Source organism: Dreissena polymorpha, chromosome 14 (assembly GCF_020536995.1).
Source record: "Dreissena polymorpha isolate Duluth1 chromosome 14, UMN_Dpol_1.0, whole genome shotgun sequence".
NCBI classification, from domain to species: domain Eukaryota; kingdom Metazoa; phylum Mollusca; class Bivalvia; order Myida; family Dreissenidae; genus Dreissena; species Dreissena polymorpha.
The window spans coordinates 64,120,808-64,143,994 of record NC_068368.1 but is presented as its reverse complement, the minus strand read 5'-3'; the positions used below and the strand labels follow the sequence as shown (position 1 = coordinate 64,143,994).

The 23,187-nt window shown below is 36.4% G+C and overlaps 1 protein-coding gene across 4 annotated transcripts in view; it reads right to left on the bottom strand.

The window, feature by feature from the left end:
- LOC127859043 (failed axon connections homolog) overlaps window positions 1–23,187 on the bottom strand; it is a 262,441-nt gene that overhangs the window by 219,284 nt on the left and 19,970 nt on the right. The gene's annotated exons all lie outside the window — the stretch shown is intronic.

Here is a 23,187-nt window from a genome sequence, read left to right as displayed (position 1 = left end):
GTATGTGATGGAAAAGATCAGTCTTCGTCCAGTGCTAACTATTGCTATCATTTTATTGAATCTCACGATAAGAGTAAATTTGTCAATATCAATCGCACCATATTTGAACGCCGGCTAAATGAGAAAGGTATATCTCAACAGTAACAAGGAAAAATGTATATCAACAAAAAACAGTTAACGTCTCACAAATGCAAATCATGTCGTCAGAAATAATAACGCTGAAATGTTTATTCGGTTGCTTGATTTTATTGTATATTGCACATGTGATTACAGATATATTATGCTGGCTTAAAGTCTAGCAACTAACTATGTGGTGTTATAGCTTATCAATTTGTTCACATCTATGATCGTTGTATACGATCTCAACTCTGTGAGGTCAACATAGTCATTGTATACAAACACTCGAAGCGTTTTGGACAGTAGCTTTCGAAACAAATCGTCAATAGATGCAGCCCGACTTACAACCGCGTTTACAAATTTGCTATAACAGAACACAATATCGTTCTTGAAAGTATGAAGGAGCACCTGATATTTGTCTTTTATCAGTTTCCATCGACACGGCGAATTTGTTAAGCAACATTTTACGAATGTTCCAAACAAACATTTGAGCCTATATAGATCGTGTACTGTGCACTTTGGCAAATATGTTTTGAAATTTTGCTCGCAGTAGTTTTTTTTTAATTCGTTGTCTGTACCAAATATATATGTGTATACAAATCCGAAAGAAAAAGAGGTAAATTCACACACCTTTAGCAAACACTCGCTTCGGCTCATGTTATCTGGTAGTTGAATGAAGGCATCGAAGTTGTTGACTAGCGTTGACACATAAATAGAGCTTGTTTCCAAACGTGTCCATATATTGTTTATGTACTTGTCTAATTCTTGCTGAATTTCACATTCGTATTGTATAATAAATGTATCAACAAATACATTGTATTCGTTGTATGAATACTGAAAGTTGTAAAAGTTGACAACATTGTCTACCGAAAACATTTCGCCATTTATCAAAGCGTACGGTTTAGCTTTACACGAAAGGAGACGAATGAACATTTCAACATACAAAACCGGATTTTTTCCGATAGCTCGTTCTTTGAAATGAAAATTGGTCAACAATTCCTTGATGCTGTTATTGCAATCTGGGATGATAAGGTTACGATCCAAAGGAACAAGACAGTTACTGTCTAGAGTTTCGAGTATATTTCGTTTTCTAGTATCCATTACCACTATTTTGTAGGTGTTGCTTTTAAGCGTTCGTATTCTACCCAAAGCTTGGACGAAAGCACCAGGCGAAGGAACGTTAGTTGAGCATTCCATGAATATGTAGTGAATGTCAAAGTAGGGAACAGTTGCAGACACATCAATACCAACTTGGAATGCTGTTGTGTAGATGAACAATTGGCAACCCTTTAGATATTTGTCCGGTTCGCTGGCAAAGTTACGCTTTTGCTTCCTCGCTACTGTCTTTTGTTAAAAGTATAACTTCATAAGAACAAGATGTAAACACGGAATGCAACAGTTTGGCTTGCTTTTTCGTCGATGTGGTAACGCATATTTTTTTACCTCGCGCCAATTCATCTTGCAAGTCTACTAACAAATCGCTATTGTCTTTTCCACGCAGCATGTCTCTAATGTATATTGTTCGAAAGATATCTTCTGATGTATCGGAATGTTCATCGTCGAATAAGCATTTTATCTTTTGTGTACATAGCAGAGGCTTGTATTTGGCAAACGTTGCTGACTTGTTCAATTTGGCCTTAAGCAATCGTATGACCAATGCCGAATACAAACATTTGCGATAAAAGATTAGCTTGAAGTCATCTCGTTTATAGGTGTTTATCAAACACAACATATGTTTATCGATTCCGCTTGAAATATCAATTGCCTTAAATATGTTTATCAAATCAAGCGACAAATGAGCATCCAAACAAATCCATCTCGGTATAGCACGTAACACTTTTACAAAGGTAGTTATGGAGTGTTTTTTTTGTTGAGGCGTCATAAGATCTGTGAACAACTCGTCAATAATGCTATGCGCTTCGTCTAGTATCACGACACTATAACCTTTAACGCTAAATGAGTCGATTTCAATATCTTCAAAGTGTCTCAATGATTGCACCTGAACGACTAGTCGAGGATACTTGATGCATGAATATGGCTTTTTTACTTGTCTGTAGTCTTGAAAGTCATTCAGTTTATTGACAATGCATGATGTAAACATTTGTCGTGGTGATATAATAAGCGCTTTGAGTTCCTTTTTCGATAGCATCGATGATCGTTTGAAGTTTCGTATAACATTCCTAAGCTGCGTTGTCTTTCCAGAACCCATATGTGAGCGAACATATAGTGAGTAAAACTGTTTCTCCTTCAAGTATCTGTTGTAAATGTTTGGCAGCTTATCGCAGTTGTGTTCAAAAACTCGAAATGATTGTCGTAGTGCTTTAACCAACGCTTTACAATCCGTACCATAAACGGCTAAATCGAGTTTATCGACCGTCATGGCCATTGTTGCCCTAGGATGGCAATACCACTATTATGAGACTTTACTGCACGTTATATATGGCTTGTTACCAATGCATTATGTTTCACACATATATTAGTTGTAGTGATCGTGGTATTCAGCCATTTGTTAAAATGGAAACAATAGGACAAGACTTCCTAGAGGAACTTATGACTTTCAACAATCAAATGAATTGCGTTCAGGAAACGATTGGATCAATACAAAACTCAGATCTTTTTGTTATCACTAATACGGAGAATGGTCGAAGTACAAACGAACTCATCGATCCATTTCAACGCTTGTTTACCATTGCCACCAAAAGGCCGTTTTGTGATGTTCAATATGTGCGGCAGCGAAAACCTGATTTAAACATTAATATCGGTGAAAACTGTAACGACCTTAATGTGTTTGATTTGGAAACATTTTTACAAGCTATTGTTCCTAGGCAGACGTTGTTAATACAACTTCTGGAAGATCAGTGCAACATATTTCCAGAATATCAACATCTTCTTGAAAAGGTGCATTTGATAAACACCCCATGCTCTCGCGTGTGCTGCCAGGGAAGAATATTGGCAGGTTCAAAATTTTTTGTTAACGGCAATAGCGAAATACCTTTTTCAATTGCTCATCCACCCTTTGTGTATGAGCTCGTAAAACTTATGAAATATGAGAATGAAACTGACATCAAATCCTATTTGACACACTTGTCTGACTATCTCGCCAACACGATAGAAACGGACAGCTGCCTGTTATGTTTGACATACGATCTATACTGTACAGATACATCTGACCTCAACAACTTCAGACTATTTTTCTTGGATTCGCACCGACCTTTCAAGATCGACAACACTCCCGAGTGTCTGTATGAACAAAGGATTGAAGAACAAGACAATACTGAGCAATGTGATTTGTTTGATATTTTATTGACAAGGGTTTCCATAATGGAAAACGATGAATCATATATGGTACAATACTTTGACGGCAAAAACGTTAATGTTTTTTGCTAACAAATAACGCATTTGACTATGGTTATACAAACGACTACGGCTAATAAACCAATAATACACCAAAATATATCGTTGTAGTTTTTGAAGAAAAATGTCACTTTGTTCCAAACGGTTTTGAGAATACTTTCATTTGTTGAACACTTGCATGTTGAGACATAAACAGATTGTGTACAGTTTATGCTAACACATGTTTGCCTAAGCCGTTTGAACGAGTAGTTGGATTCATTGATAATTGACAGGGTCGGACTTGATACAGCACCTCCAAGCAAGTTGTTGATGATAATGTTTTCAGTGGCTAAGTCGTTTACTTTTAGACCTGTATTATCCATTTGGTTGACATTCGCAATAAAGAAGCATTTATTCATGTCTGCGTTAATGTATCCGCTAAACTTTTTACAGTGTTCACCACATTCACAATCATTGGCAAATGTTAAATTCGCCAACAGAATATACAAAAGTGCACTTAACGCATACATTGCTGATGTTTGTTTATGTACAATACGATTGCTCGTCGTATATAGTAAAAAAAGCATCATAATCACACACTGATTTCTTTTGTGCAGATTTGACTTGCGTGTGGCCATACATTTTTTTTAACCGGTTGGTTATATTTGACCAGTATCATACTTAGTACAACGCAGTTATAGAATGTGAACAACACTAGCAGTGTTAGCATTGATGACACAAACATCTCGTATGATGTATGAAATGAATACGAATGAGTTTGAAAAATCATGGTTTTATTCAAACATATGAACACAACAAACGTTTATACATTTTTTACGATCAAACTGTCAAGCAACAATACAGTGTTTGGAAAAAAAGTGTACAAGTATCGCAACAGTCATATTACTACAACTTTTGCTTTTTGTTTAGGAACTGAGTTTCGTCTTCATCATCATCTTCGTCTACCGCACGGTTCGGAGCGATCATTTCACTGTGTACTCGTTTTATGTTTCTGTTTTTCACCCGCATGTTGATTTCCTTGATCCGTTTTGCAGCTACATTGACGGCTTGTTGGTTTTGATCAAAATATTTCTCTAAAACAAGTTTGACAAATGTGTGAACTTGTTCGTTAACAAAACTAGTAATCGGATATCTTGAATCAAACTCATCCATCATTTCCTCGAGAATTTCTGGTTTGTATTTATTGTTTGCATCCAAACCTTGATCGGAAAACGTTGCCTCAAAAACGCAATCGTACAACTTTTTTCTATTCTTCTTAATGTAGTCGGTATACGCGGCGTCTTTTTCTAGCTTGTACTGATCTTCGTTTAAAAACTTCAACAAAAAGTTCGCATTGCAATTGGTTGTTTTCAAGCTGCTGTTGTTCGGTGACAATGGCATATAATATAGCGGTGGACCTGGGTGCATTTTGCTGGCTGAAAACGAATTGAGTAGTTCGGTGTGAGAATCCAGCGGCTTAATGGAGCATTTCTTGAAATGTAACGTGGTCCCTTGAATATCGGCTGAAAATGCGGTCAAGTTACAGTTCACACCATACAGAGTTTCGAACGCATTGAATTCACTGTCAAGTAACTGTTGTTGAAATGTAAAACCGTTGTTAGCATTAGCCAATTTGTTGAATGTAAGAAATCCAATTTTGTCGTACGACGGTTGAATTTTAAGGTATTCTAGTGTTTTAACAACGCTGATAAGATATGCAACGCTTAACCAATCTTCAACTTTAAACTGAGTTGTATACTTGAACAAATTGGCATATTTGTCCAACATGTCGTCTCTAACTTCATTCAAAACGTGTCTGGAAAACTCGTCTTCATGAATACCGAGACTATCGCACGCCTTTTTGGAGCAGAAATTCTTGAAATACAAAAAACTATTGCTAAATGATGATGACTGCTTTTGGTTGGACATATTTTGAATCATGTTCGTTTTACGTTTACCGTTTCCTTTCAATTCATTGTACCTTCCAAACAAGTACGCTTTGCACTTAAACGACACATTGTACAATGTATCGTTGAACTTATAGTTTTTTGTTAGCTTACTTTGGATGTTTATTTCAATGTCTTCATCAAGATGCGTTTTCACACCAACTCTTGGAATAGAAATGTCTTTTGTACTTTGAAACTGCATCACTTTGAAGCCAGATTTGTTGTCTAAAAACAGTGGGCGTACTTTAAGGAAGATGTCATTAACTGGATGTTTTTCAAAGTCCGATTGTTCGTGCAATAATATGCACCGCAACAGATACATCAGTCCTTCAGAGAGTAGTACGTTGGTAAATCCTTTATCGAGATTTGCTGTAATTTTGTAGACGTTGCGAATTTCAGATTCAATACTGTTTGCTTGCATTACAGTTTCGGGACCATCTTCTAACTCCTGGTAAAATTGATCGCACATGTTAAGCCAATTATCCAGTTGTAAACATATAGTCTCTATGACTTTTTCAGCCCTTTCGTCTATGTTGGCGTCCGTCGTTTTGTCGTTATCGACACACAAACTTAAATCGCAGTGTGTGTTTTCGAAAAGCATGTTTAACAAATTTTTGTGATGTTTTTCCCACGACACTGTGTTTGCTTCATCGGATGTTTCTTTTGTATCGCTGTTTCTGAGGTTACCCAACGGTCCCGTTTTGTTAAACGGATTTGACGTTAGAAAGCACAGCAGTGCAGAAGATCTTTCCCTTTTCAGAGATTGAGCGTTTGTTGAAAAGTTAAACAATAGTGACGGAATGTTAACGGCACAAATATGTTTTCCGCAACTTTCACAACTTTTGCGATTTTTAACCCTGGTATAAAACGTACACGTTGATAGTGAATGAGTTATCCAGCTGACATTTTCGTACAGTGCTCCACAGATTTCGTTAAACGGATTAGTGTATTGATTTGCGCAAACAAGTATTGGTTTGCCACTCGATAATTCCTTCCTAACAATGTTTCGACTATTCAAAGCCGACCCAACATCAAGCAACATCAAAAGCTGAAACAATATTTTCTTTCTTATCGTCTCTTCATAACTCGGATCGCTCAATATTGGTGATGCCGTGAAATTGTCATCTAGTTCAAGACTTCTTGACAAATACAGTTTTAGTGCAGATACACAATAGTTTTTAACACTGTCCTCTTTTGAACAGGAAATCGATTTTAGCTGGTTTTTAAACAAGAATTTCATGTTTGCTATATAGTCAGTTACTTGCCCACTAGGATCATAACCAACGAAAAACTGCATCATTGTTAATAGTTCTCTTTGAATGGCTTTGCATATTCGTTCTGGCACCTTTATGTTAAACGCATTGCTTGCACTTACACCATCAAAAAGAGCAACATTGCTGTTATTGAGTGTAACCAGTAGATTCGAGCCCTCAGTTCCAAACTTAAACTCGGATGGACTCAAGTCGAGCAATCGGATTGCAGATGCATACGTAACAAATAACACCGTATAATGCTCAGAAGTAGCTCTAAAGTCTTCAACGATTTGCTCTTCATTGTCGTGTAACATCTCAACCTCATCTGGAAACATAACATTCTTCTTGTAGTTTGAGAGATGAAATTTTACAGACGATATCATTTCGTTGTACGTTTCACTGTATGATGGAGAAAGTGGCTGTGGTGTATTCAGCTGAAACAACTTATCATACATCGCCTTAATCAAACTGTGCCCGTTTTCCCTAATCAGAAACGCATACGGTAAGAAGTGATCCAAAAGAGCTACCCTTGTAAAATTGTCCTTGTGCTCCATAAAGATATTTTTTCCTGCAAAAAGCTGTGGAAGAAATATTCCAGTTGGTATCATGGTAACAAACCTCGAGTAGGCTGATGGCAATGCATCGCCGTACAAACATAGCTTTGAAAAGTCTACATCGTTTATATCGGTTTCGTTGAGCCGAAGTAAGAATGCTCCTTCGTTGATAGCGATGGACCTGTTAGTTAAAACAGTCTCTACTTGTTTACTATCTTGTTCGGTAGACATGACGAGAGTTAAATGAAATAAGTACTGTAACTGGAGTGTACGCGGTATTTATACAGCCAAACAAGGCTCGCTCACATGTTTATTATTTTTTGAAGTTGGTTGCTTCAGTATAGAGCTTGGGCTATACTCATTAATGTTTTTGTCAAAGTCTGTAATAGACGGTTTTACATGCGGCTGATCTAAAACTACTGGTCGAATCAAATCACTATACTCCTTTTGACCAGCTAAATTACAGACTACTTGTTTCTGTAATATTACGGCGTCTGTGTACTGAGAGTTGTTTAAGGAGCCAAGTTTGATTTTTTCGCTTAAACGTAAATTTGAAAGAAGATTATTCATTGCGCTGAGGTTAGTTTTATGCACACAGCGCTCGGACATAGTAAGAGTTGGATCTTTTAGATCTTCTTGTATCAATTGTATCCTGTCTATACAGTACATTTTCAAACTGGTTTCGTCAATTTCTTCATAAAGGTATTGCGCTTCAAACTCATCGGACCCTTGGTGTTTATTACTATACGTCAGCAAAGAAGTGCTTTCTGCAGGCATATCGCAAAAATCGTCATCGGAATCATCGCTTTCATTTGTATACATATTTATTTGTATAACTGGAAGGGAAGGTGTGCTTTGCCATTTCTGTGAAAACAAGACGCGAAAACAACATCGATTTAAATAGTTGAACATGACTGTATTTAAGGCAATAACACTGCCAATTAACGGCGAAGCTTCAACGTCTGTGTTAAGTGCTAGCACAGACCTTTTGCTTTTGTTTTTATGCAACACAGAGAGCGTTGAACAGATTTATGAGAACGATGAATCGTTTGTAATATTGTACCTTCACACTCTGTCTAAAGGCAACACAAATGACTTCTCGACACCTTATAGAGTTTTGCGAATTGAAAAGACTATATTTGTAAATGAAATAGTCAATAATAGCTGCGTTTTACCAAGAAAGTATTTTAGGAACAAATGCCTTCGTGATTTAGTAGGTGAACGTCTTTTAGTCAATATAAAGAACAAAACTAAATTTACGCACACCTACATTAAATTGTACACGGACATAAATAGTTTTTTCTATAACCTGTATAGAAATATGAACTACAACCCGTTCAAAATGTTTCTTATTGCATACTACTGTTTTCGATACGGTACAAATGTTGCTCTTTACGTTTTGAGTGATACATTTGACAAATACTCCGACAACATCGAGCCTACAAACCCCAAGGAAAATTATCACCTGTTGCGTTACATGATCAGACGTTATGAGCTACATTCGTTGAAAGATATGAACGATAGCGTTGTGCACTTCAAGAATGTTGTGAATTCATTTACCGCATGTTCGCTAAAAATATATGGAACCTTGAATGAGATTTCAAAGCAGTATTCACACGAGGAGTCTGGAGGAGTTGTTTCTAGTTACGCGCTTACAAAGTGTTTTCAAAACGTACAACCTCTCGCCTTTCTAAACGACGATCACTCGAGTATTGAGGGACAGTTTTCAAACTTGATCGACTACTACAATATATCAAAATTTGAAGATATAAACAGCGATATATTCAAAGGTTTCAAGTCAACCATTGTACCAGCGGCAACATTAACACGATATCTGTTGAAAAATCATCAACAATCAATGTTTGACTTCAAAGTGAAAAAAGGCGAACTCAAGCATGTTTTAACAGATTCGATACTAAAATACTACGGTACAAATCCTCCACCAAATATAGAAATGCATTCAACGTTAATATTATGTGAAATGCTGGCTGGTGTATACAACAATGACAATAAGTTTGCTGCTTCTGAAATTCTCAACTTGAAACCATTCAAACCGTTGTTGTCATCTTGGAAGGGTAAGGACTATAATATTTTGGTATTGAACTGTTCAAATATAGATAAACCTATACCAAGTGAAATTGTTAGAAAAATTAAACATCACCTAAAAAATCCATCGATCGATAGTTACGTGCAATATTGTATAAATCTTGTAAAACACATCTCGTCAAGTGACTATTACTATCACGAAACCATCAATCCCTTTCTTCCAATCTACACAATAAATGCTGACTTGGATATATATGATAAGCAGTACATTCGGGCATACTATTTGAATGGCAATCAATGGAGCATCAAGCAGACGTTTTTTGAAAGTATATCAAAATTAGTCGTATTCGTTTGCAACGACGTACTAAAGCTACCGGTGACATTGGAAAACACAACGTTTTACATGTACGAGTCCGTAAGAGATGATTTGGACAAAATAGATTCAACTAAGTTCAAATTGGGATTGCGGATAATCATGAAATTTACAACAGTTTGCTTCATGAACAGAACAGTTGTTGATACCTTTTTGAAAGTGTTAAATGTGTACAGATGGAAGTTTGATCACTTGCGACAGATTCAAGATGAGGATATATTTGACAAATCGGTCTACGGTCTTCCTGCTCACGAGATTCGGTTACCGTTGAATATGAAACCAGACGGCTCAAAACCACTTATACCGGTGTTTTTCAACCAACACACGGTCAATTTTCTGGATGCTCTTCAAATGACAACGGCATTTGTGCACAGCAGAAACAATCGTGATTCCGATGCTCAACTAGTATATATGTATGAAATGACATTACCCAATCAAGACATTATCGAACAATTTGATAACAACCAGGTTTACAAAAATATGTTCTTGGTAAAACGTGCAAAACGAACGGAATCATCTCAACAAGACACTCTAAAGTCTTTCAAATTTTCAGCAAAACAAAAGCAAAAACTGATCGAAGCCATTGACAGATATTCTGGTGGTCGACTCAAAACGAGCAAAAATCAACTTGTCTTAAAGATTTTCATGAACAAGCCATTGGTTTATCAGGGTAAAGGTGTTTTTAACTGGTGTTCCGACTTAAAATTTTGTGCCATATCAAATCATGTCAATCATGCTAGAAATCCGTGTAATTTTTATGTTAGGGTAAATTTGAAGCGAACAGTTAACAAGCATGAGTGTTTGATTTATTGTCATTGTTTCAGTTCGATCTGCAAAGAACGAACAAAAAGATTTTGTATTTGGAAATGTCTTGTATGAGAAAAAAAAACTATTTGAATAAAATGTATGTGATAAACAATGCATTCGTTTTTTACTAGTATGGCAATCGTGTTACCTAATTCGCAGCAGCATATAAATGTTAATCTGGTGCAAGATTATCAAAACACTTTAGAACTCGACGATGTTATCACCATTAAAGAAAGGGTCGCTTGTGCCGATTTGATAACGAAATACTCATACCCTCAGCTTTCTTCTGTTAAAGAGAGTCTTATCAAGGATATTTCGTGTATTTCTTCCACTTTTATTAAAAGCAACTCAAATCAATATGTGACCATGCCGATTACAGAAAGCGACAGTTCAACCCTATATCGATGCGTTTCGATGATCATTTTCGGAAAAGAAAAGTACTGGCCAACAATCAGGCACGCGGTTATAAATCACATGCATATACATGTTGATCTATTTAATCGTGTTTGCAAAGAGTACGGCAAAAACTCAGTAATCAAATATAGCTCTTACTACAATAATGCAAACGATATGGTTCCGGATATTGACTTGAGAGCAATATCACATTTTTTCAATTTATCGATTTACGTGTTTACGGAAGACAGCATAATGCAGGGTTGTTTGCCTATCAAAATCACACCACAGAGCGTTGACAAACGTGCAAAGCCAATTCGATATGCTTTGCATTTGCACAAAAATTTACAACCAGAATTCTTTCAACCCGTTATTAGATTCAATAGGCTATATTCATTCAAAAAGAATGAGTGCGCTCTCAAGTTAGTTATACCTCGCAAGAGAATAGAAAATATAGCTGCACCAGTTAAACAACAGGAACAATCCAGCATTTCAGATTTTATTGGTGAAGAAGAACGAAAATCTTTGGTTGATGCAATCTGGTGTGGCGATCAATACTTTGGTGGTTTAAACGACAAGCTGCCAAGTGTTGAAAGTAGCAGTACGACATTTGAATCGAAGCAAATGGTTAATGATGGCAACACATTTTACAGGAGTCTATCGTATCTGCTAACAAGTCAAGAAACATATCATGACAAAATGCGTGCTAGAGTTTTCGAGTTCATGAATGATACAGTTAACAGATATGAATTAAACAAACTTTGCTCTTTAAAAGAAGGTATGTATATCGAACCGTATTTAAAGAGCCGGAGTGTTCAAACATCGGGTGTTTCGGCTAAACCGATGGAAATTCACGCTGCCGCATTACTGTTAAAATGTTCCATTTATGTATTCAATGGAAATATTGAAGATCCTCCAGAAGTGTACACATGTGACGATGCGTGCAAAGGAGGATTAGTTCTACATCGCATTGATTGCTTCAGCAATGTTTTTAATGCGGTTGTGAAATATAACAAGCACTTACAACATAACTCTATCAATGTCGTGGTAGAAACTCAGAATGTACCAATGGATACCGATACTCCAATGAATACGCCATCATATGACTTTAAAGATATATGCGATTTAGATTTTAGCGCGCTAGAAGACACTGCCTTATTCAACTCGTTGAGCGATATAAAAACTAACGATGTATTTGATGCTATAGTAAGTGATCCACAAGATATGTTGCTTGACTCTATTGTAGATTACAACAATCGCAGTCCAGCTTTCAAATTTTCACTCGATCCAGAAATGACATTGACTGTTCAACAAAAACGAGAAAAAATACCTCAAGTATCTGCTACACAATGCGATGGTGACTACTATTATAACAATCGCAGTCCCGCGTTCAAATTTCCGCTAGATCCAGAAATGACATTAACAGTTCAACAACCAAAAAGCTTTCCAGTATCTACAACACAAAGCAGTACTGAATACTATTATGAGCAAAATATGGGCGATAACAGGGATTCCCACACTATTATTGTACCTTGTGCATTAAAATCGAAGTCGGATGGCATTGAATACGCTATGAAAACTGTGCTGAAAAAACCAATCGAACAAACTTCATTAGTCGAAAATTTAGAAGATATGGTTATCGAAAAAGGTGATATATTTAGTGAAAGAAATTGGAATTTGCTAGCGGCGATGGTAAATGAGACATTTCAATTTACAATCATGCCGCCTCGTATATTAGAGCATTTTAAGCGTGTTTGTCGCGAAGCCAATCTTACCGATTTGTTGAAAACTTCAATTTTGAACGAACGGGCAAATGAACACAGAGTTCAAATCATAGATATGAGAACACGTTTACAACCGATTATGTCTGATTCTCCACAAGAATCTATTCGCGAAAAGGTTAGATTTACTTGCATCGCAATACCAACTAGTTCGATGGATAATGATTTGTGCTACTATTACACGGGTGGTAAAACAGGTCGGTGGCTTCCGTTACCGATTAATCCTAAAATGTTTGACATTCATAGTTATCTCGTGCCACCGAAATCCCTGACTGTTGACAATGAAATGTTTGTCTTGACCGACAACGAACTTACTATAATTGACTTATTTCAAGAAGACAAACAAACAATATGTATGCCTATACCGATTTCCGAGCAAAATGATTTGAAATTAGCCAAATCTAACTTGGGCACAGTTTTCATTTTGGACATCGTTCGTAGTAATTATATTAGAGTAACAAAAACCAAAGCTCTACAATGGGAAAGCTTTGCCGAAATAGAACACGTGAAGCTTTCGAATTCTATACAATATACAGTGCGTACGGTCGAAAATCAGTCATCTGAAATCTTAATTGTGCCTTCAGTGCAGACAGAAAATCAACATACATTGACTGATCTACATGTCTACGATACTTATTTCATACCGCAATGTAACGAGTATATTCTGAAGTTTAATCAAAACACAAAACAAACATCAATTCAGCAATTACATCCAGGTTTTATTCAAATAAAGCTATGTTCGTATGACAACTTTTCAGACACGAAATACATTTTGGTTAACACAGATATCTTGAATCAGACAATTCATTACTACAAAAACAAGTAATCAGCAGTCCTCGATGAGCCTAGTAGCCCTCATTTTCTGAAGAATGTTTTTCTTGTAAACCCGTTCTGCATCTTCACACGACGGTTGTTGAAATATCTTGCCCACTTTAGGGACTACAATGTGGCAACCATTAGGCGATTTGTAGTATGTGTGATCCGGTATATGCATAAAATATTCGTTTGTTAATGATATGTTTGTGTGATTATAGTTGATAATAAACGCACTATGCTTGTAAAACCAATTTCGACTTATTTTTGCTTCTTTGAACACAATATTACACATTTGATTGTACTTTTCTTGACTGTTTATCTGTACATACTCTTCGACTGCATCCGAATATTTAAACGATAAGCAACCTGTATCATTGGTATATGAATCTATGAATTTGTTCATGTCTACTTTTACTGCAACCTTGTTGTAGAGCGTAGGTCGTGATTCGAAAATTTCATAACGCCGTTGACAATAAACGTCATCGAGCAGTATGTTGGTCTCGATATCATATATCGGGCAGTGTAATGTGTGTATTGGCAAAGAAGGTAGTCTCAGCATCGTGTCTGAAACCTTGCCTATTTGCAACCGTATATGTGATGTGTCTGTCAGTTTAAACATTTGCCACGTTAACATATGTACTACATCAACAAATGTAGAACTCAAAAGACTAAGTGGGCGAGAATGTATCATTGGATAAAATGGTAACTCTTCCGACACCAAATGATAGCATATATTGCCATACACTAGACCAAACAGTGTGTTATTATCGTTGCAATTCCCTATACACGTACAGTATTGTATCGTTTTATCACTGGGGCTATGATCAATATAGAAATTGAATCGGGAACATTTCACTTCATATAACAGGAGCATAGACAATAGCCACAAACACAGCATACTGTTACGCATCTAAAACGGTAATGTCATCTGCTTCAAACGTTTTTCAGATTTATTTGATTCACTGGTGCACTTTCTTTTTTCTCCACTCAAAGTTATTTGAAAATAATTATGGAGAGTGTTATTTGTTGAATTCGCAGGAACGTCCTTGTATATGGATTTTTTTTCATTCTCTGGTCTTCTGAAGTTTTCGAATTGTTGTCTGTTTGGGTTTGCTACTGTTTTTAGTTTTATCAAATTTCCGAAATACGTAAACGTTTCTGGTGTGTGTACAACTGCCATGATTTTCACCACTTCGTTCAAAATTTGTTTTACCACAGCTTTGCTATCCAAGTCTAATTTGTGTTTGCTCGCCTGTAGTGACTGCAGATTTGTTAGCGAGTCATACTTTACGCCAGATGCTGAGTTTTGAACTTTTATTACATCGATTGACAGTTTGTCCAAACCCCCTGTCTCAACAATTTCACCACGATCTTTCATTCTTTTGAACAGTTCGAAACCCGCATCCTTTACATTCATTCGTTTTTGAGCAATCGACACTTTTTTTCTTGACGAGATGAGGCTCAAATCTATACTTCCATCTAACAAGGCCGATACAATTGAATTAGCAACACTAAACGTTTCAAAAGTGTTTGGGTTTCTCTGTAACAGGTCTTTGAACATTGTAGTTTCAACAATCTCAGTTGCCTTTAAACGATTTCTCCTTCGCACTTCGAGTCCTCTGATGATATGGACGTCGTTTTTATCCGTATCTACAACTTTTGCGAAATAGTGTTTTCTGCCGAATATCACGAATGGTAACATAACCTTTTCGTGTTCTAGCTTACTAGGTGGATGATAAATCGCCCGTTGTGGTTGTTTGATATGCATTTCGTTCAGCTCGTTTGCCAGTCGCTTTGATAATGCTGCTGATATGAAACACGCCTTTTTGTAGGGATCATCATTGTATATATCAATCGATGTTCTGTCTGATTCTTGCAACCATCCTTTTGATACCAATGATTCGAACGAGCTACAAAGTTCGTGTGTGTTAAGACCAAAATGAAACATAACCGAGTCTGTATCACCATATACAATGGTACCCTTTCGAGTATCCTGAATATACGAACCGACTCGTTGAATGTGTTGTCTTCCCATCGATGTGACACATGCACTGATTTTCCATAACCCAATTAAGGGCAAAATACCGTAAACAGAATTAGCTACGATTTTAAGTGTGTTGCTTTTCTCTTCAACAAGCATGTTATCCCTGGCATTCGACTGGTTTCCGATCTGTCGCTTGTATTTCAAGCGATCGTCTAAAAGTTTTCCCCATACTTCGCATGTTATGGATTGTACGTGCTTACGAGTAAGAAAAAATACGTAGCATTTGTCGGCTTCGGTTTTAGATAACGGATTCAAACAGATTTGTCTGTGGTCGTCGCGTGAGTAAATATTCACCGCCGTGTAATCTTCCCCAGCAATGAGTTTGTTGCGCATGATTGTGTCTTGAGTAACAATCGTTTCAGGTCCCATGTTTGAGCTCAAAGCGATTGATGGATACATGCTTGAAAAATCTAAGCAACATATTGGGTTTTCAAATTCCACCCCTTTGTTTGGCAAGTAAATATATGCACCGTCATACGTATACGGTTTGTCGAATTTCATCAGTAAGTTTTTACCAATGCGTCTAAACACCTCTTCACAGAATGTGTTTGATGTATACTCGTCTTTGAATCGCTGTCCAACACATGACTCTTTATACGACTGTATCACGGTCATCAAACCGTTGTCTAAATATCCGTCTTTGTCTTTGTTCAGGTAATATGCAAACTGTTCCACTTGTTTTTTGTATTTGGTGTTTGACATTTCATTGTCCATGTAATTTGACAAAATGTTTTTTACGGTGTGAGTTTTGTACAACCTAATGCTTGCGAGATGTTCAATAAAACGAGTAAATTCAACATACATTTCTTTTTCTTCCTCTACTAGTACGTGTATTGTTTTCAATTTCTTCAAATTTATGGAATAGCGACCAACTTGTTCGTATTTAAAGTACTCATCGCATAAATATTTCGTGTCAAACCGCTTTGTGGTTGGTTCTATAAGAAACCGTACGTACAAAAGCAAATGCGTAAGCGTGTAATACAAGTTACCGTGTTTTGAATTTTTTTTCTTTGCCGCTTGTATTTGTTTCATCCAAAATCTTCAAAGCCAAATCAAAATCAATGCTTTGAGCCGACTCATGATACATATTGAAATCGTAGTGGTTTCTGATCGTCTTTGTTTTGATTTCTCCGGATTCAAATTGATCAATCATCTCTTTCGCCATCGGAATGCAAACATCCTTGTCATTGTATAAAAAATATTTCAGAATATCGGAGACTATCAATCGGTTGTTTTCCGACGAAGGTTTGATTTTTAGATCTTGAAGCAAGTTTTTCTTTTTGTATCGATAATATATCATAGGCGTTATCATTGTTGTTTTCTGCATATTGAAAAACTGTGAATGTGGAACTTTTGCAGTATCTGATGACATAACAAAAAATGTATACGATGCAAAGTTGTCTGTTGTGTTGATTAATGCGGCGCAAAGAAGAGAGTCGACTATGTTGTACTTGAGAAGCTTACTTCTGTCCATAATGTTGCTAGAATAAAACAGTTTTGGTATTTCGGTGTAAGAGACATCTTCTTTGCCAAAACCAAAAGATTGCTTGGCGAGTTCGTCAAGTTTTTCACCTTTGTGACATCTGTACAAATCGTTTATTAGTATGCCAGGGAACGTATTGTAGTTTATTTCAAACTGGCAAATTTCTGATCGTTCTAACTTATTTAACGATATTGGTTTGTAAAATCCACGCATGTTGGTTATCCGATCATACAACGGAATTTTATGGCGCTCAGCAGACATCATCAGAATCTGAAAATCAAAACCCAAAACATTGTACCCAGTAAAGTAATCGGGTTTTACGTCTGTACATATATCAATGAACGCTTCTATTAACTGTTGTTCGTTTTTCACGCAGATTATCTCAACTTCAGGAAATGTTTCTTCGAAGTATTGCTGATGCTGGTTAAAACTGTAAAACGAAGGGTCTATGTTTGCATCGCCAATTGTTATACCTATTATCCGGCGCAAGCGTTTTCCTTCTTGGTATGTCGCACTCAATTGGATAATTTCACATTCCTTTTTACAACCACTATCATCAACCATTATCGTTTCTATATCGAAAGCAAGGGTCTTGTGTTCATACGAATAATGAGTGATGTTTGAATCATTGACTATTTGTATGGATTTTGCAGAGCCAAATAAAACAGTCTCTTTAGCAATCATTGAAGCATTCATCAGTAATGGAAAAGGGAAGCCAAACGGTTTTTCAATTAAACGACCCTTGAATTCAGAGTTCTCTAAATACTCTTCATATAAATTGTAGCAGAATTCATTGACAAATTGTGCGAATTCCCATATACTTTTCTGTTATTCTCAACTAGTTCAACAACTCTTTTGCTACTGTCTTTCTCTGAGAAGAAACATTCCTTTTCAAATCGCCGCTCGGTAAACCGTTTCGAGTTCACATTAAACTCATCTGCTGTGGCTAAGTACTTTACATGTGATCCGTCTGGATTTAAGACATAGTGTGTATATTGCTCACCAATTATTGTTACTAGCTGTTTCATAGTTTGGTTCACATTACCAATAGAGTCGCATTCGTACCATTGAAGTATCGCAACTTCGGTTGATGCATTCGGGTAATTCGTTAAATGCGATCGTATATGTTCTGCTATATTGTTCAAGTCAATTTTGTTAACAGAGCAATACTGAAATAGAAGTTTGTTCAAAACAGTTGTGGTTAAGATATCGTGTACATACAAGTACTCCATCTTGCAAAAGAATGACACGTACTTAGTTTCTTAGTTTATTTTGTATCACGAAACATAATACAACTATACAAATATTTGAACACCAGTCGAGTATTGGCATCGCTTGTTTGCTTCGCTTTTATTTCCGTCATGTAGATAGGTCTGGATCGCTTTTGCAATTGAGAATCTTTACATATAGAACTTGCGAACATCTGTTGATCAACATTTACACACCCAGTATTCAGTTCTGGAAGTGAGATAACCATATCATTTACAAGAGCACTATCAATTAATGATACATCAATGTTATACTGTGTATTTTGTGGGAATACAAGTTGAGTGGTCATAAACTCTAAATTGTCAATAAGGTGATTCTCATAAACAGTGTATCTAGGAACTGAAAACTCCATCACTTGACCACATATTGCGCGTCGCATATCAATTTGTTTTAACTGACATTCAGTCAATGGTTTTCGAGAATAAACAAAATTAGGTGCCGTTTTAAACATGAACATTCCCGGTCTTTTTAAAAAAGCGCAGTAATTTAATCTCGCGTTTAACATCCAGTGTGGAACATCTTGAGTTAAATATGTAGCAAACGATGAATAATTTTCAACAGCTTTTTTTGCACAGGTCGCCAGTTCCTTTTTGAATTTATTTAGCCTGAGTATATCCAACGATTGATCGTATTGCACATTCCACAATTGTTCAAATGTTCTAATGATAGAGTAAGGTGCAGTTTCTGCTGATTTTTCCAACTGATATTCAAATGTTGTAACCGGACTAGGTATGAGCTTAAATAGGTATTTGTTAAAAGAAGCCTTCATAGTCGCTCCTGCAATTTTAGTTCATATTCTGCCATTTTCATTTGTATCTTTAGTTTTTCATTTTCGTCTTGTTTTTCTATTTGTTTGCTTTTGATTTGCGCCATCAAATCAGCTTTATATTTTTCCATGTTATCTTTTTGGTTTGCAAGAGCGTGTGTTGTTTGCAGCTTTCTATCCAACTGCTCCGACGAAAATGCTGCTTTCGAGTATCTTTCTCAAAGTTGGAAGATTCTTGTATCAAACGCATCCTTTCCTCAAACTCCTGTTTTACTTACACATGTCGACTGAAAAAATCCTTTTGTCTCGTTCCTTTCCCTTTCGAAATTATACGATCTCGTTTGCGAAAGTTCTTCCGCTATATGTTTACGTTCATCTCTGTCTCTGTTGAAATCCTCCTTAATTTTAAGCATGTGTACCTCGTAATCTTGTTTGTCGTTCTCGATTTGACGCGCAAATATTTTATGTCGTTCTTCGATGAAAAGGGCTTGTTCAGATTTAAGTTTCTGCATTTCAATAGCAAACATTTCTGCCCGTTCTTTTAATCTCGCTTCGTGGTCTTGTCGTTGTTGTTCCTGAAATTGTTTAAACTGTTTCTCAATGTTGTCCTTTTGTATTACTTGACTATGTTGAATATCTTGCAACTCCTTTTTGAAAATACGTTCACGTTCACTTTCCTGTGCAACATACCAATCTTTTTGCTGTTGCTTTTCTCTTTCAATATCAGCTCTCATTTTCATCAACTGAAAGTCGTGAGACTGTGTTGTCCTTGAGTTTCCCTACTAAGTACACTTTGCAGTTGAGCTTTCCATTCTTCTAATTTCAATTTCCCAAACCTAGCTCGTAGTTGGATTGAACATCCTGTGCTTGAATTTTGGCATTTATTTCGGCGATAGCAATAGAAGACTGTATTTGGTTTAACTTTACATCGTGTTCCATTTGCATGGTTTCTATTTTGGATTGAATATTCTCATCCTGTTTACAATTTTTCTGTTGTCCTTTAAGCTTAGTGATATCGGAGTATATTTTTGAAACTTCTCGTAATTGTTCGATTGCGCTACACAAGGATGACTGTTGTTCTTCAGTTCTTTTGTTTGAGACTGAATATCGTTGACGCTCGTTTCAGTCACACGTTCTATGGTTTCGACTATGCTTTTATCAGATTTTACAGTGCAAGAACCTTTAGTTTTTTCTGATTTGTCGTTGACAAGTTTTAGCGAAGGATCATTACACGGTTGAGTGTTAACGTTCAATTGTTTTGGAATCAATTCAATTTTGTTTGCATTTTTTCGAACTTTAACGTTTAAATTCCACGATGTTTTGGTTGAATTACATGGGTTTTTTTAACAGAGGCTTTTTTGTTAACGACTCTATTTCAATTGGCGCGAGTAATAATTTCACTGGTGCTTCATCGGTTTTAGAAGATATTTTCATTTTATGGGGCATTCTACCAGACAGTTGTAAAGAGTTGTCAATTTTACGTTTGATAGCTTTTCTTGAGATAGTTTGATCGTTATTTCCAGTTTTTTGTAAGATACTGGTATCGTCGATAACATGTGAATTTACGCTTTGTACAACCGAATGTGTTAAAGTGTTTTCTTTTAAAATCGTATCTTCGGTCGCCTGTGTTTGTATAGTCGAACATGCTGATTCTCTATACGGTTTTTTGTTTTTTTGTAGCGATTGACCTGTTTCTGTTTGACTTGTGTCGGACACATGTGTTCTTGAAAAATTGTTACCAGTGATGTTTTCTTAACCGTATTACCCTCTTTTGTTTAAAACAGATGTCTTCTGAAATGTTAGATGAAAACGAGGATGCTTGAAGTGTTGAGGAACTATGGTTTTGTGAAAAAGAACCATATCAGGTTTTGACAATGGTTGCTGGTCAAGTATTGATTGTGGTTTTTCTGCTAGTTGTGTTTTAGTTTGTTGAACAGAAGACATCCAGTCGTGAACATACTCATTTGCTTGTTTTCGAAATACTAATTTGAATCATTGTTATCATCTAATGCAACGTTTATACTACTAGTTTTCAACTCAACTGGATGATGGTTGAATACGGTTTGGTTTTGTATTTGCGCACAAAATGATGTTTGGCCAATTAGTTGTAGGCAATAAACATCAATTGGCCTACTAGCTAGAAATGTGTTTCGTATATCTTGGTAAATATTTTCCGCGCTAAATCGACATCCGTAGTTGCAATGTTATCTAAACGACTCATAATGGACAAAAAACTGATTCATATCATGAAATAAGCATTTTTATTTCTCAAATATTTTTTAATACAAAAAAGACATCAACTTACATCCAAAAGTACACCAGTGCGATCGGGTACCGGTGTGTGAATCTCTTTGCTGAATAACAGTTGTAGTTTAACTTCGATTTTGTTTTTAGAATGCGTCTTACAATCAGTTCGATCGCAATATCAAAACCGTATATCGACTACATTCTTCCAAACCTTTGCATGATATATAGAAATCTTGATCGTATATGACTGTGAAAAATGGAAGAACGCATTTTGTCAAGATCATTTCTTCGTTGATGTTGTACAACTGAACGCCATGTTTTGTGACAGTCTTCTGTATGCATACAAAACCGTTCAAAACGGATTTCCAAGCATTTCGAAGATTTCTCGATACATCGTAAGAGTGTTATCGTCGACCTTTGAATCGAGCTTACTACCACGTACTGTACCATCGACTTTTATGTATTCAATCTTTCGTTCAAGAGGCGTCCTCAACTCGTTTGAATGTCGAATCACGTTGCTTTGAAAAACCTTCTTAAGCATTTTTAGCTGTCGGTCCTGTTTCGATTGATATTTATTCACCCCTTCTCCAGACTGAGTGAGAAAGAGTGTCTCGCAAGGTTATATAATGTTGTTTTGTTTTAGCGGCCCGTTTGACTTTTTGAAAATGAACGTATTGTTCGAGTTCTTTCTTTACATCCTTCAGTTGATCGGCATATACATTTGCTCGTGTGTTTGCTACTTCTCGAAATTTCTTAGCTAGTTTTACGATCTCCTTCTTCTGTTCCGTTAACGTCTTCACTTGTAAAATCTTTAACACTGTGTCGACTCGCAACTTCGAAATTACTTTTTTGAGCGTTCTTTACGTAACCCAGGATCGCATAGCCAAATCAAAATACTGACTGACTTTTATCTTGCATTTGCTTTAATCGATTTCAGATCGCTCCATGTCCGGTAAATGAGATATATTCGGAACGGATTTTGAGCATTCAACGTGGCTATGTCTTCCATGAAATCATCGATATCATATTGTTTTAAAGTTAATTCTGAACCTTTTCTTGAAGGTCCATATAAACCTTTAGGTAATGTTGACAAATATTCACGGTCTTGCATTCGAAACTTATTTAGTGATCGCGAATTGTTCTTCCCATTCCATCACTTTTGGGGTTTGATGTTTTTCATGTAATTTTCTAGTCCTTTGTCGAACCATTTCGTCCAACAAAGTAGTTGCTCCATCTGGGGAAATGTCTTCCAAAAAGGAATTCATTTTACCTTGAATATCGTTCATTTCATACGAAACTCGAGAAATGAAATCCGGTATATGTTTGTTCTTTCTTGTATACGTGAAAAGTTAGACAGTGGATTGTTCTCGTCAAAAAGAGCGATTGCGCTTTTGTTAATGTGGCAAACAGTGGACTGTCGTTTTTTCGCTACGTTACAGCATGGTGCGGTTTCATTTTTGGTATCTCAGTAAGAATATAGCGTTCTGAGGTTTGACACTCGAAATGTCGTTCGGCTAAATGCATTACCTTCAGTTCCGCATAAAACATTGATTCACCAGCGTTCCTAAACATATTTCGTTGTTTTCAACTCTTAATTTGCTACAACCAACAAACCCAAATTGAGATTTCCGTAGGCAAATGCCAACACTCGATGGTGTTATTACCACAAATATAGCTACATCGGATATAGCCGGTATGTCATTTGCAATCGTAAATCGATGTTGTAAATCAATCTTTGCAATCGCTGATGTTTCGAGTTTGATGATAGGTTCATTCTCACTTTTCCTATAAAGGGTACAAAACCTAAATTATGCACCATTCTAAATACCAACTAAACTTTCGTTGAGGAGCATGCTTAGTAAAAACGCATTCATTACCTCGAAACGGTCGTGTTTTTAAGTCACTAATATACTTCGACTGCACAAATTTTGTTTACTAGCAACAAGATCATCATCAATA